At 37.7% G+C, this 12167-nt stretch overlaps 1 pseudogene; it reads right to left on the bottom strand.

Moving 5' to 3' along the window:
• Positions 1-5782: 5782 nt before the first annotated feature.
• Positions 5783-10734, bottom strand: LOC100401242 (tetraspanin-15 pseudogene; annotated as a pseudogene).
• Between the last annotated feature and the right edge of the window lie 1433 nt (positions 10735-12167).

Genomic DNA, 12167 nt, shown 5'->3' with positions numbered 1-12167 from the left:
GGTTGCAGAAATTTGCATAAGTAATAAGGAGCCAAATGTCAGTCATCAAGACAATGGAGAAAATGTCTCCAGGGCATGTCAGAGGCCTTCAAAGTGGCCCCTCTCACCACAGGCCTAGAGGCTTAGGAGGAAAAAATGGTTTCATGGGCTGGACCCAAGACCTCCCTGCTCTGTGCAGCCCGGGACATGGTTCCCTACATCCCAGCTGCTTCAGCTCCAACCGTGGCTAAAAGGGGCAAGGTACAGCTTAGGCCATTGCTTCAGAGGATGCAAGTGCTAGGCCTTGGTGGTTTTGAGCCTGCAGGTGCATAGAAGTCAAGAATTGAGGTTTGGGAACCTCTGCCTAGATTTCAGAGGATGTATGGAAATGCCTAGATATCCAGGCAGAAGTTTGCTGCAGGAGAGGAACCCTCATGGAGAACCTCTGCTAGGGCAATGAAGAAGGGAAATATGGGGTTAAAGCCGCTACACAGAGTCCCTACTGGGCCATTGCCTAGTGGAGCTGTGAGAACAGGTCCACCATCTTCCAGACCCTAGAATGGTAGATCCACCGGTAGCTTGTGCCATGTACCTGGAAAAGCCACAGGTACATGGCACAAGCTACCGGTGGATCTACCCCATTTCATGTGCTGGCATTGAGCCACACACTCAATGCCAGCCCATGAAAACAGCCTGGAGTGGCAGCTGTACTCTACAAAACCACAGAGACATAGCTGCCCAAGACCATGGGAGCCCAACTCTTGAATCAGCATGACCTGGATATGAGACATGGTGTCAAAGGAGATCATTTTGGAACTTTATGGTTTAATGACTGCCCTATTGGAATTTGGTATTGCATGAGGCCTGTAGCTCCTTTGTTATGGCCAATTTCTCCCACTTGGAATGGGTGTATTTACCCAATTTCTGTACCCTCATTATATCTAGGAAATAACTAATCTGGTTTTAATTTTACAGGCTCATAGGTGGAAGGGACTTGCCTTATCTCAGATAAGACTTTGGACTTGGACTTTTGAGTTAATGCTGGAATGATTTATGACTTTGGGGGACTGTTGGAATGGCATGATTGTTTTTTGAAATGTGCAGACATGAGATTTGGGAGGGGCCAGGAGTGGAGTGATATGGTTTGGTCTGTGTCCCCGCCCAAATCTCACTTTGAATTATAATAATCCCCACATTTTAAGGGGGGAACCAGGTGCAGGTAATTGGATCATGGGGGCAGTTTCTCCCATACTGTTCTCCTTATCATGAGTGAGTTCTTGTGAGATCTGATGGTCATATAAGCATCTGGCATTTCCCCTGATAGCACTTATTCTCTCTCCTGCTGTCCTGTGAAGAGGTGCCTTCCTCCAGGATTGTATGTTTCCTAAGGCCTCCACAGCCGTGTGAAGCTGTCACTCAATTAAACCTGTTTTCTTTATAAATTACGCAGTCTTAGGTATTTCTTCATAGCAGCATGAGAACAGACTAATACAGTAAAATATTTGTTAAAATGTCTAATATCCAGGATCTATAAGAAACTTAAACAAATCAACAAGGAAACAACAAATAACCTCATTAAAATATTTGCAAAGGACATTAGCAGGTGCTTATCAAAAGACATACAAGTGGGCAACAAACATGAAAAATGCTCATAATATTAATCATTGGGAAAAATGTAAATCAAAGTGAGATATCTCACACCCATCAGAATGGCTATTACTAAAAATGTAAAATATAATGCCAGCAATGCTGCAGAGAAATGAGAATGCTTATACACCTGTTGTGACAATGTTCAGCTAGTGTGGAAAGTGGCTTGAATATTTCTCAAAGAACTTAAAACAGAGTTATCATTCAACCCAGCAATCCCATTACTTGTTATATACCCAGAGGAATACAGAGCATTATATCAAAAAGACACATACACTTATATGTTCATTATCATGCTATTCACAATAGCAAAGACACAAAATCCACTTCAATGCCAATCAATGGTAGATTGGATAAAGAAAATGTGATATATACACACCATGGATTACTACACAGCCATAAAAATGAATAAAATCGTGTTCTTTGCAGCAACATGGATGGAGCTGGAGGCCATTATCCTAAGTGAGTTAATGGATGAACTGAAAACAATATGCTACATGTTCTCACTTATAAGTAGGAGCTAAACATTGAGCATACATGGACACAAACATGGGAACAACAGACACTGTTGACTACTACAGGAGAAGGTAGGAAGGGGGAGTATGGGTTGAAGAACTACTCATTGGGTACTATGCTCACTATCTAGGTGCAATATGACACATGAAAAACCTACAGGTATCCCCTTCATCTAAAATAAAAGTTGAAATTAAAAAAATTAAAAATTAAAAACATCATTCAATTATATGCTTCTATAAAAGACTCATTTTATATTTAAGGACACAAATAGTATGAAAGTGAAAGGAGGACAAAAGATATTTTATGCAAATACCAGGGGACTTAAAAACGTTTATGAGAAAATAAAAGACAAAAATAATATAAACTTTTTTTTCCTCAACATGAGCTCCATTAAGGCAAAAACCATTTTGTACATAACAATACCAGCCATTTAGTCCATCCCTAAGCAGCTGAGAATTCTGGGGCTGTAACCACATTGATGCAGTCTTTTTCACATTGTTAACCAAACAAAAATTATTGACCTGTATGTACTTTTTATAACTGGAAAACAAAAAGTCAGAAGAAGCCAAATCAGCACTGTAAGGTGGATGCCAAATAATTTCCTGTAGACACTGTTGCAAAATTACTCTTTTTTGAAGAGAGGAATGAGAATTACCATGGTGAAAAGAACTGTCTGGTAATGTTTTTCTATGCTTTTCTCTGCTAAAGCTTTGGCTGACTTTCTCAATACACTCTCATAAAAAGCAGATGTCTTCATTATTTTAGTTCTTCTGAAAGTCAACGAACAAAATGCCTTGGGAATCTTGAAAAACTATGGCCACAACCATTGGTCTTGACTGGTCTGCTTTTCCTTTGACTATATCACTTCTGCCTCTTAGTGGCCATTGCTTTGATTATGCTTTGTCCCAGGGTCATACTTTCCTTTGTCTTCAAGATCATACCATGTTTTAAAATCTCCTGTTACAATTTTTAAAGAATTGCCTCAGGATCTTGACCCTACTTCTTTAACACTTCCATTGAAAGCTCTGCTCTTCTCTGCAGCTGATCTGGGTGAAAAAGTTTTGGCACTCACTGAGTGGAAAGTTTGCTCAAGTTTAATTTTTCAGTCAGAATTGTGTAAGCTGAACCAATTGAGATGTGTATGGTATTAGCTGCTGTTTGTGCTGTCAATCTTCAGTCCTCTTCATTTAGGGCCCAAAGAAGATAATCTTTTCCTCACAAATTGATGTGGGTGGTCTGTGGCTGTAGGCTTCATCTTCCACATCATCTCATCACTTCTTTAAATGAGCTATTTATATGTAAACTGCTGATTTCTTTGGGTCATTGTCCTCCTAAAATTTTCATAAAGGATCAATCATTTCACTATTCTTCCACTCAAGCTTCACCATAGATTTGATGTTTGCTCTTGCTTCAATTTTAGCAGAGTTCAAGTTGCTTTTATAGGCGCTCTTTTCTGATGTCTTATTCTTCTTAGTGCCTCAAACTAGATCCTCTTAAGACATGCTATAATAAGATAGTATAATTTTATTTTTATGCCAAAAATGGAAATCCATGTATAAGTTTTTTTATTATAAAGTTTTCATGAAGTTTTTAAAGACCCTTTGCAGTAACCATAAGATAACTGTAATAACTGTTTTGTTTTCAGAAAAAAATGTACTTTAAGTAAATAACTGTTAAAGGAGACAAGCTCATTATATATTGATAAGAGGTAAATTCACCAAAAGATGTAATAATTACGAGTATATATGCACCAAAAATCAGAGCTTTAAATATATGAAGCAAATATTGACTAAAATAAAGGGAGAAATAGAGAAGGTCAAGAAGGAAATATAGGACTTGAACATTTAAATAACACTATACACTAATTGGGCATAACATACATATACAGAGACTCCACCTAACAACAGCAGAATATACATTTTTCTCAAGTGCACATAGAACATTGTCCAGGATAGACCAAATGTTAGTTATAAAAGAGGTTGAAATAAATTTAAACAAATTAAAATCATGCAAACAATATTTTCTGATCACAATAGAATGAAACTAGAAATCAACATAAAGATGAACATTCAACAATTAACAAATAGGTGAAAATTAAATAACACTTTATTAAACAACCAGTGAGTCAAAGAAGAAATCAGAAAAAAATGAGAAAATACCTTGAGACAAATTAAAATAAAATCCTAATGTAACTAATTAGGATGCATTTGGGGGTGCAACAAAAGCCATGCCAAGTTGTATTCAGAGAGGAAATTGCTCACATCAAGAAGGAAGAAAGATTTTAAATTAATGACCTACCTTTATGAGACTAGAAAAAGTAAACTAAACAGAAAGCAACAGAAGGAAGGAAATAATAATAGATTGAAGATAAATAAAATGAAGACTAGAAAGACAATAGAGAAATACACCAAAACCAAGGGCACATTCTTTGAAAAGATCAAGAATATTGATAAACCTTTAGTTAGATTAAGAAAAAAAGAGAGACAAATGACTAAAATTCGAAATAAAACTGGGGACATTATTACTAATTCAAGGAATTAGTAGAAATCAAAAGGATTCTAATACAGTCCTATGAATAACTGTACTTCAATGTATTCAATAACCCTTATGAAAGGAATAAATCCTAAAAGTACACAACCTACTAAGAATGAATTATAAAGAAATAGAATATATTAACATACCTACAACCTACAATTATAAGGAGATAGACCTTATATTCAGAAACCTCCCAACAAAGAAATACCCAGGACCAAATGGTTTCAATGTTAATTTTGCCAAACAATTAAAGAAGAATTAACACCAATGTTTCTAAAACTCTTCTAAACACGTGACACATAGGAAAGACCTTCTTACCCATTTTATAAGGACATTTTATGAGCATTACCCTGATGCCAAAGCCAAGCAAAGATACTATAAGAAAATTACAGAAGAATATTCTTGAAAAATATTGATGAAAAAATCCTCAGTAAAATACTAATAAAGTGAATTCAGCAGCATATTAAGAGGATTCTACATCAATACAGGTGAGATTTATTTCTATAATGTAAGGATTGTTCAACATATGAAAATCAGTCAGTGTAATACACAATATAGACAGAATGAAAAAAACAATCTTTTCAATCGATAAAGAAAAAGCTTTTGAAAATATATGACAACTTTTCATGGCAAAAACACTAAACAACCTAGAAATGCAAGAAAAAGCTCTTCAACATAATAAAAGCTATATGTTAAAAACCTCACAACTAGCATCATACCCAGTGCTGAAATACTGCAAGCTTTTTTCCTCAGAAGAGAAACAAGACTAGGATGCCTGCTTTTGCCACTTCTATTCAGTGTATTGTTGGAAGTTTTTCCTAGAGCATTTCAGCAAGAAAAGGATAAAAAGCAACCAAATTGGAAAGGAAGAATTGAAAATTATCAGTTTGCAGATTATATAATCTCATATGTGGAAAACCTCAATTATCCCAGCAAAAAACCATTAAAGCTCATAAAGAAATTTAGGCAATTTGTATATAAAATCAACACACAAAACTCAGTTGCATTTCTGTACATGAATAATAATCTGAAAGGGAAATTGAGAAACCTTTAAAAACTAATATATATGCAAGGTTAACTCCATCTGCCATCTGATATTTCTAAATTAAAGGGAAGATCTCCATTTGGTGATCTGTGGGCTGCTCTGGACCAGAACCCGTAGCCAAAGGAAAGGGAAAATATGATTGTCCTGACCTGGGTCAAATACCACCTCTGTGACCGAGTGAAATGGGATAGTTTTGTGACAAAAGGCAAATTCCCTGAAAGAAGAATGGGATGGGCTATCAGAATCTGAGAAGAAATAATTTGGTAAAAATTGATAATTGCTTAGAATTTAGTTTCTGTTTTATCTGCCTCTGATATCTAACTTTAGTCTAGATTCTGTTCTTTATATCTTGCATACCTTTCTTAATCTCTGCTTCACACTGGGTCACATTTAGAACTTAGCCTCTTTTCCTTGAATTTCATACAAACCCCATTCTTACAGGTTCTCATAGAAAGATTTTTGGGGGGAGGGAGGAGCATCTCATTTCGGCAATGCAAGGAACATCAAATTGAGTACATGATAACCCTTTTCTTAAATAATTTCTGGACTGGTTTGAACAGCTCAAGTTTCAGCCTCCCATTTTCTTTCTTGTTTCTTCTACTTCCTCTCCTTTCTCCAGACTATTCACCTTTTCCTATTGAGTCATTACAGAAAATGATATTTCAGTTTATCTTTCAGAGCAATTTAATACTCCTTTTATACTGTTACAAAGTTTAGCCTCTATGTCAGGCTTATCCTTTTAATCCTAAATGGACTTTCAAGGTATTTCACCTCTGGCTCATGACATTAAAAACTATGTTACTAGCTGGGTGCTGTGGCTCACTCCTGTAATCCCAGCACTTTGGGAGTCTGAGGTGGGCAGAGCACGAGGTCAGGAATTTGAGATCAGCCTGGCCAACAGGGTGAAACCCAGTCTCTACTAAAAATACCAAAAAAATTAGCTGGGTGTGGTGGCAGGTGCCTGTAATCCCAGCTACTTGGAGGCTGAGGTTAGAGAATCGCTTGAACCTGGGAGGCAGAGGTTGCTGTTAGTGGAGACAGTGCCACTGAACTCCAGGTTGGGCAACAGAGTGAGACTCATCTCAAAAAAAAAAAAAAAAGATGTTACTCTTATCAATATGTTGATTAGTAAATGCTATTTTTTGCTATGAAAAAATTTTGTCTATTATAGGAAAAGATTTGCTGGTGGGAAAATTATATGATCTGTGATGGATTTGTCTTTATCCCAGCTATAATACATCTTACTTTTAGGTCCATAATCTTTTCTTCTGGTATCAATCTCTGCCTGGTAGCACCTTTCCAAATGGTACACATAGTACCTCAAGGAAACCGCCTCAAAAGTTGTATATCTATAAATCTAAACTTATAAAAGGAAAACAAATACTAGAAATTCTGTGAGGATCTCTGAAATACTCAAAAGCTGCATTGCTGCTATGTTGCCAGAGTGCTTATGGTTTGGCTTCTGGAAATATATATCCCAGTTTATACTCTGGAAACTGCCTAATGTCCAAATATAGTCAGAAGAGTAATGCCTTCTGACTGTTGTCATAATTCCTTACCCAAATAAAATGGCTTGTTTGAATTAGTTTATTCTTTACCCAAATAAAATGGCTTGTTAAATTAGATTCTGTTAGCTCATCACAGAAGAATAGATTAGACTCATGGAATATTACAGCTGAAAAGGACATTAAGAATTATCTAATACAATTGCCCTCAATTTATACAGGAGAAAAGTGAGGCCCAGAGAATTCTGGTGACTCTTCAGTTGTTCTGTTCATACTAAATTGGATCTAAAATCCAGATCTGCTGACTCTTAGTTTATTGCTTTTCCTAAAGCTAGTTTTGCCCAGAGCCTTTGACTCAAATACTTTTTTTTTTAATTTTTAATTATCTTAAATGTATTTGTTTATTTAACTTTAGGTGCATACTGTATCTGGCATTTCTCCCCATGTTATCCCTCCCCTCCCTCCCCACCCCTCGCACTGTCTCTCCCTTACCCCCCACCCGCAACTGCCCCCAGTGTGTGATGCTTGTCTCCCTGAGTCCACGTGTTCTCATTGTTCAACACCCACCTATGAGTGAGAAGATGTGGTGTTTGGCTTTCTGTTCTTGTATCCGTTTGCTGAGAATGTTGGTTTCCAGATTCATCCAAGTCCCTGCAAAGGACACGAACTCATCGTTTTTTATGGCTGCCTAGTATTCCATGGTGTTTATGTACCACATTTTCTTTGTCCAATCTATCATTGATGGGCATTTGGGTTGGTTTCAGGTTTTTGCTATTGTAAACAGTACTGCAATGAACATTTATGTACATGTGTCTTTATAGCAGAACGATTTATAGTCCTTTGGGTATATACCCAGTAATGGGATTGCTGGGTCAAATGGAATTTCTATTTCTAGATCCTTGAGAAATAGACACACTGTCTTCCACAGTAGCTGAACTAATTTACACTCCCACCAACAGTGTAAAAGTGTTCTTTTTTCTCCACATCCTCTCCAGCATCTGTTGTCTCCAGATTTTTTAATGATTGCCATTCTAACTGGCGTGAGATGGTATCTGAATGTAGTTTTGATTTGCATTTCTCTAATGACCAGTGAGGATGAGCATTTTTTCATATGTTTGTTGGCCTCATATATCTCTTCTTTTGAAAAGTGTCTGTTCATATCCTTCACCTACTTTTGAATGGGGTTGTTTTTTTTCTTTTAAATCTGTTTTAGTTCTTTGTAGATTCTGCATATTAGCCCTTTGTCAGATGGGTAGATTGCAAAATCTTTTTCCCATTCTGTTGGTTTCCAATTCACTCTAATGATGGTTTCTTTTGCTGTGCAGAAGCTCTGGAGTTTAATTAGATACCATTTGTCTATCTTGGCTTTTATTGCCAATGCTTTTGGTGTTTTAGTCATGATGTCCTTGTCTATGCCTATGTCCTGGATGGTTTTGCCTACGTTTTCATCTAGTGTTTTTATGGTGTTAGGTTTTATTTTTAAATCTTTAATCCATCTGGAGTTTAATTTTAATGTAAGGTGACAGGTGGGGATCCAGTTTCTGCTTTCTGCACATTGCTAGCCAGTTTTCCCAACACCATTTATTAAACATGGAGTCCTTTCCCCATTGCTTGTTTTTGTCATGTTTGTCAAAGATCAGATGATTATAGATGTGTGGTGTTTCTTCTGGGGCCTCTGTTCTGTTCCATTGGTCTATGTCTCTGTTTTTGTACCAGTACCATGCTGTTTTCATTACTGTAGCCTTGTAATATAGTGTGAAGTCTGGCAGTGTGATGCCTCCGGCTTTGTTCTTTTTGCTTAGGATTGGCTTGGCTACGTGGGCTCTCTTGTGATTCCATATGAAGTTTAAAGTGGTTTTTTTCCAGTTCTGTGAAAAAGGTCATTGGTAGAAATACTACCAATTCTACAAACTCTTCCAGGAAATTGAAAAGGAGGAAATATTTTCCAGCAATTCTATGAAGCCAGCATTACTTTGACACCAAAACAAGACAAAGGCTTTACAAGAAAACCATCCTCCTGAACAAAGGTACAAAAATCCTAAACAAAATTTTAGCAAACCAAATCCAACAATATATTAAAAGGGTACCACGTCATCACTGAACGGGGCTTATTCCAGGAATGCAAGGTTAATTCAGCATGTGAAAATCAATCAATGAAATTCACCATGTTTGCAGATTTAAAATATGCAGAAAAGACATTTGACAAAACCCAGCATCTAGTCCTGGCAAAAATCTTCAGTAAACTCGAAACACAAGAGAACTTAGTCAACCTGGGTAAAGAATATCCATGAAAAACCTACATCTAACATTATACTTAATGATAAAAACTGAACTCTTTTCCCCTAAGATCAGGATCAAGTCAAGGAAGTCTGCTCTGACATTTGCTGGGCAACACTGACCAAAAAGTAGTGAAAAATCCAGAAATAAACCTACACATACATGGACAATTGTCTTTCAACAAAGGTGCCAAGGCAATTCAGTGGAAATTCATCTCTGCTTTCAACAGGTGGTGCTGGAGCAGTTGGATATGCATGTACAAAACTGATTAACTTTGATGCGTACTTTGTACCATATTAGAAAATTAACCCAAAATGAATCCTTGAATTAAATGTAAGAGTTTTATATAATTGTAACATAACTGTAAAACTTCTAAAAGAAAATGTAGGAGAAAACCTTTGTGACCTTGGGTTAGCCAAACATTTCTTAGCTATGACACCAAAGCATCATGCATTGAAGAAAACATTGATAAATTGGAGTTGGTCGAGTTAAAAACTCCTGCTTTTTGAAAAACACCATTAAGAAACTGAAAGCCAGGCCACAGGCTGGGCACGGTGAGTTATGCCTGTAATCACAGTACTTTAGGAGGCTGAGGTGGGAGGAACCAGAGGCCAGGAGTTCAAGGCGAGCAAGGGCAACATAGTGAGACCCGATCTCGTGTTCTGGATGCAGCAGGTGTAGGGCACCCCGCAGGCCAGGGGTCCAGGAGCGCTGCAGTCATGGTACTGGTTCTTGCTCCAGTCTCGGTAGTCCTCCCCGCCACTGCACTTGAACTTTTTCTGAACAAAGTCCATGATGTTTTTGAAGTCCAGATCGTCATAGTAGTTCTCAATTCCTCTTCGAATGTTGTCATTCAGGAAGTCAATGGTCTGGTTCCGGAAGATCAAGGCCATCACGCCACCAATGAGCTCCATGATGAGGCAGATCCCAAGGATGTACATGAATGCTTGGAGAAGGAACAGGTTGTCACGGAGGGATGCCAGCACACCAATGAAGGAGACCATGCACATGACGACACCCAGGAGGATGAGGATGATGACCGGAGCCAGGAAGGCACTTTCAAGGGTTTTATATTTCTGCCGTTCGACCTCTGCATAGATCCCCACGGACAGGACCAGGACCCCGATCAGCCAGAACACGGTGGAGTAAATGATAAGTGAGAACTTGAGCCAGAGGTAAGAGAAGTGCGCACAGTAGCGCACCTGCTCCGAGTCCCCGCGCGGCATCCTTGGTGCTCCCCGCGCGGGTTACGAGGGCTCGGGGGCTCTGCGGCTTGGTTCGTCCGCCAGCACCCCGACTCAAATACTTTTGACATTTTTACTGTGGCAACCGACATGTTTTCAAGGGCAATAAAGTATTTTTTTTACATCAATGGAACAAAAATACACTTTGGAAAGGTTAACAGTTCTACATTTTGTCATTCTGCTATTTTGTCTTTAAGTAAGTAGGAGAGCCTGTGGGAGCAACTTGGGGTAATAAAGGTTAATCACTGGGAGCTTAAGGGTGCTTATGCTTAATTGGTGGGCGATTAAAGATGTTGAAGGTTAATAGCTATTTTTTTTAAGCCAGTAATTCCCTTCATAGAAAGCTTTCCCTGTGGGATTTGCCAAACCTGTCAGTCAGTTCTAGCTACCAGCCAATTGGATAGAAAATTTAGGAGCTTATCCCGAAGGGGATTTGGGAGTAAGGTAGACTATCTTCACTGTGGCTGTAACTTCAATTATCTTTAAAAACAGTTTGATCATCTTCAATGTACTCCATTCTTTCCTTGTTTTACTTCCAAATGGCTTTGGTTTTGTCATATAGATGAAACCCTAAATGGTACTTTTTCTAAGGTTCATAAAGCTGATAAAATAAGTTTACTGAAGGCTAGTTGCTAGTTGTAAAAACTACTTGGTTAGGTGTTTCCAAGATTAAGAGGTGCAATCAAATCTGATTTGTTTTGATACTAATTAGACACTAGTTCGTGACCAAGACATGTTCAATATATAGGGTAAAAGCGTTAAATAAATATTCGACTTGGAAGGGAACTTAAAGACTCAACTCATTTTACAGCTGGTGAACTGAAGAGGTCTGGAAAGACTGAATGACCTGCCCAAGGTCACACACCTCAGCTGAGTCTTACCTGGTCTTTTTATGCCTGGCAACCATTTATTTATAGCTAGCCCACAGCTGTTTCTGGGCCAAATATTACATTTTCAATTTAACATGTGTATAAAAATATCACCTAGGGGAAGGCTAATAAGTCCTGCTTGTATTCACTTGGCAGGCTTGTGTTCTTAAAGTCTACAAAGAAGACTTATAACTGAACACAATACCCTTAATTTGAGAAGTGGAATAATTTTTTGCTCTTCTAACTTTCTCATGTGTGACAGAACCTTTTAAGTCTCATGTGGAACTAGAGTCATCTATACCTCTCATCAAACCCCAATTGCTTTGTTATTCCTTACGAATGAATCATTATGTGATAAATTCTTCTAGGGAAATCAGACATTAAGGACTTTGAGGACTATTATACAGGAGACTACAGAGATTGTTTACCCATTGAGAAATAATGAAAATTTCATCACTGAAAGTAGTTTGGGGTGTGTGTGCAGTTGTCATTTATCTTCTTTTGTCAATAATAACTTTTTCCTGCAGTAAATAAAAATTGATCTCAAAGA

The sequence above is a fragment of the Callithrix jacchus genome, chromosome X (assembly GCF_049354715.1).
Source record: "Callithrix jacchus isolate 240 chromosome X, calJac240_pri, whole genome shotgun sequence".
NCBI classification, from domain to species: domain Eukaryota; kingdom Metazoa; phylum Chordata; class Mammalia; order Primates; family Cebidae; genus Callithrix; species Callithrix jacchus.
The sequence above is the reverse complement of the archived record's forward strand: the minus strand, read 5'-3'. Positions and strand labels throughout refer to the sequence as shown.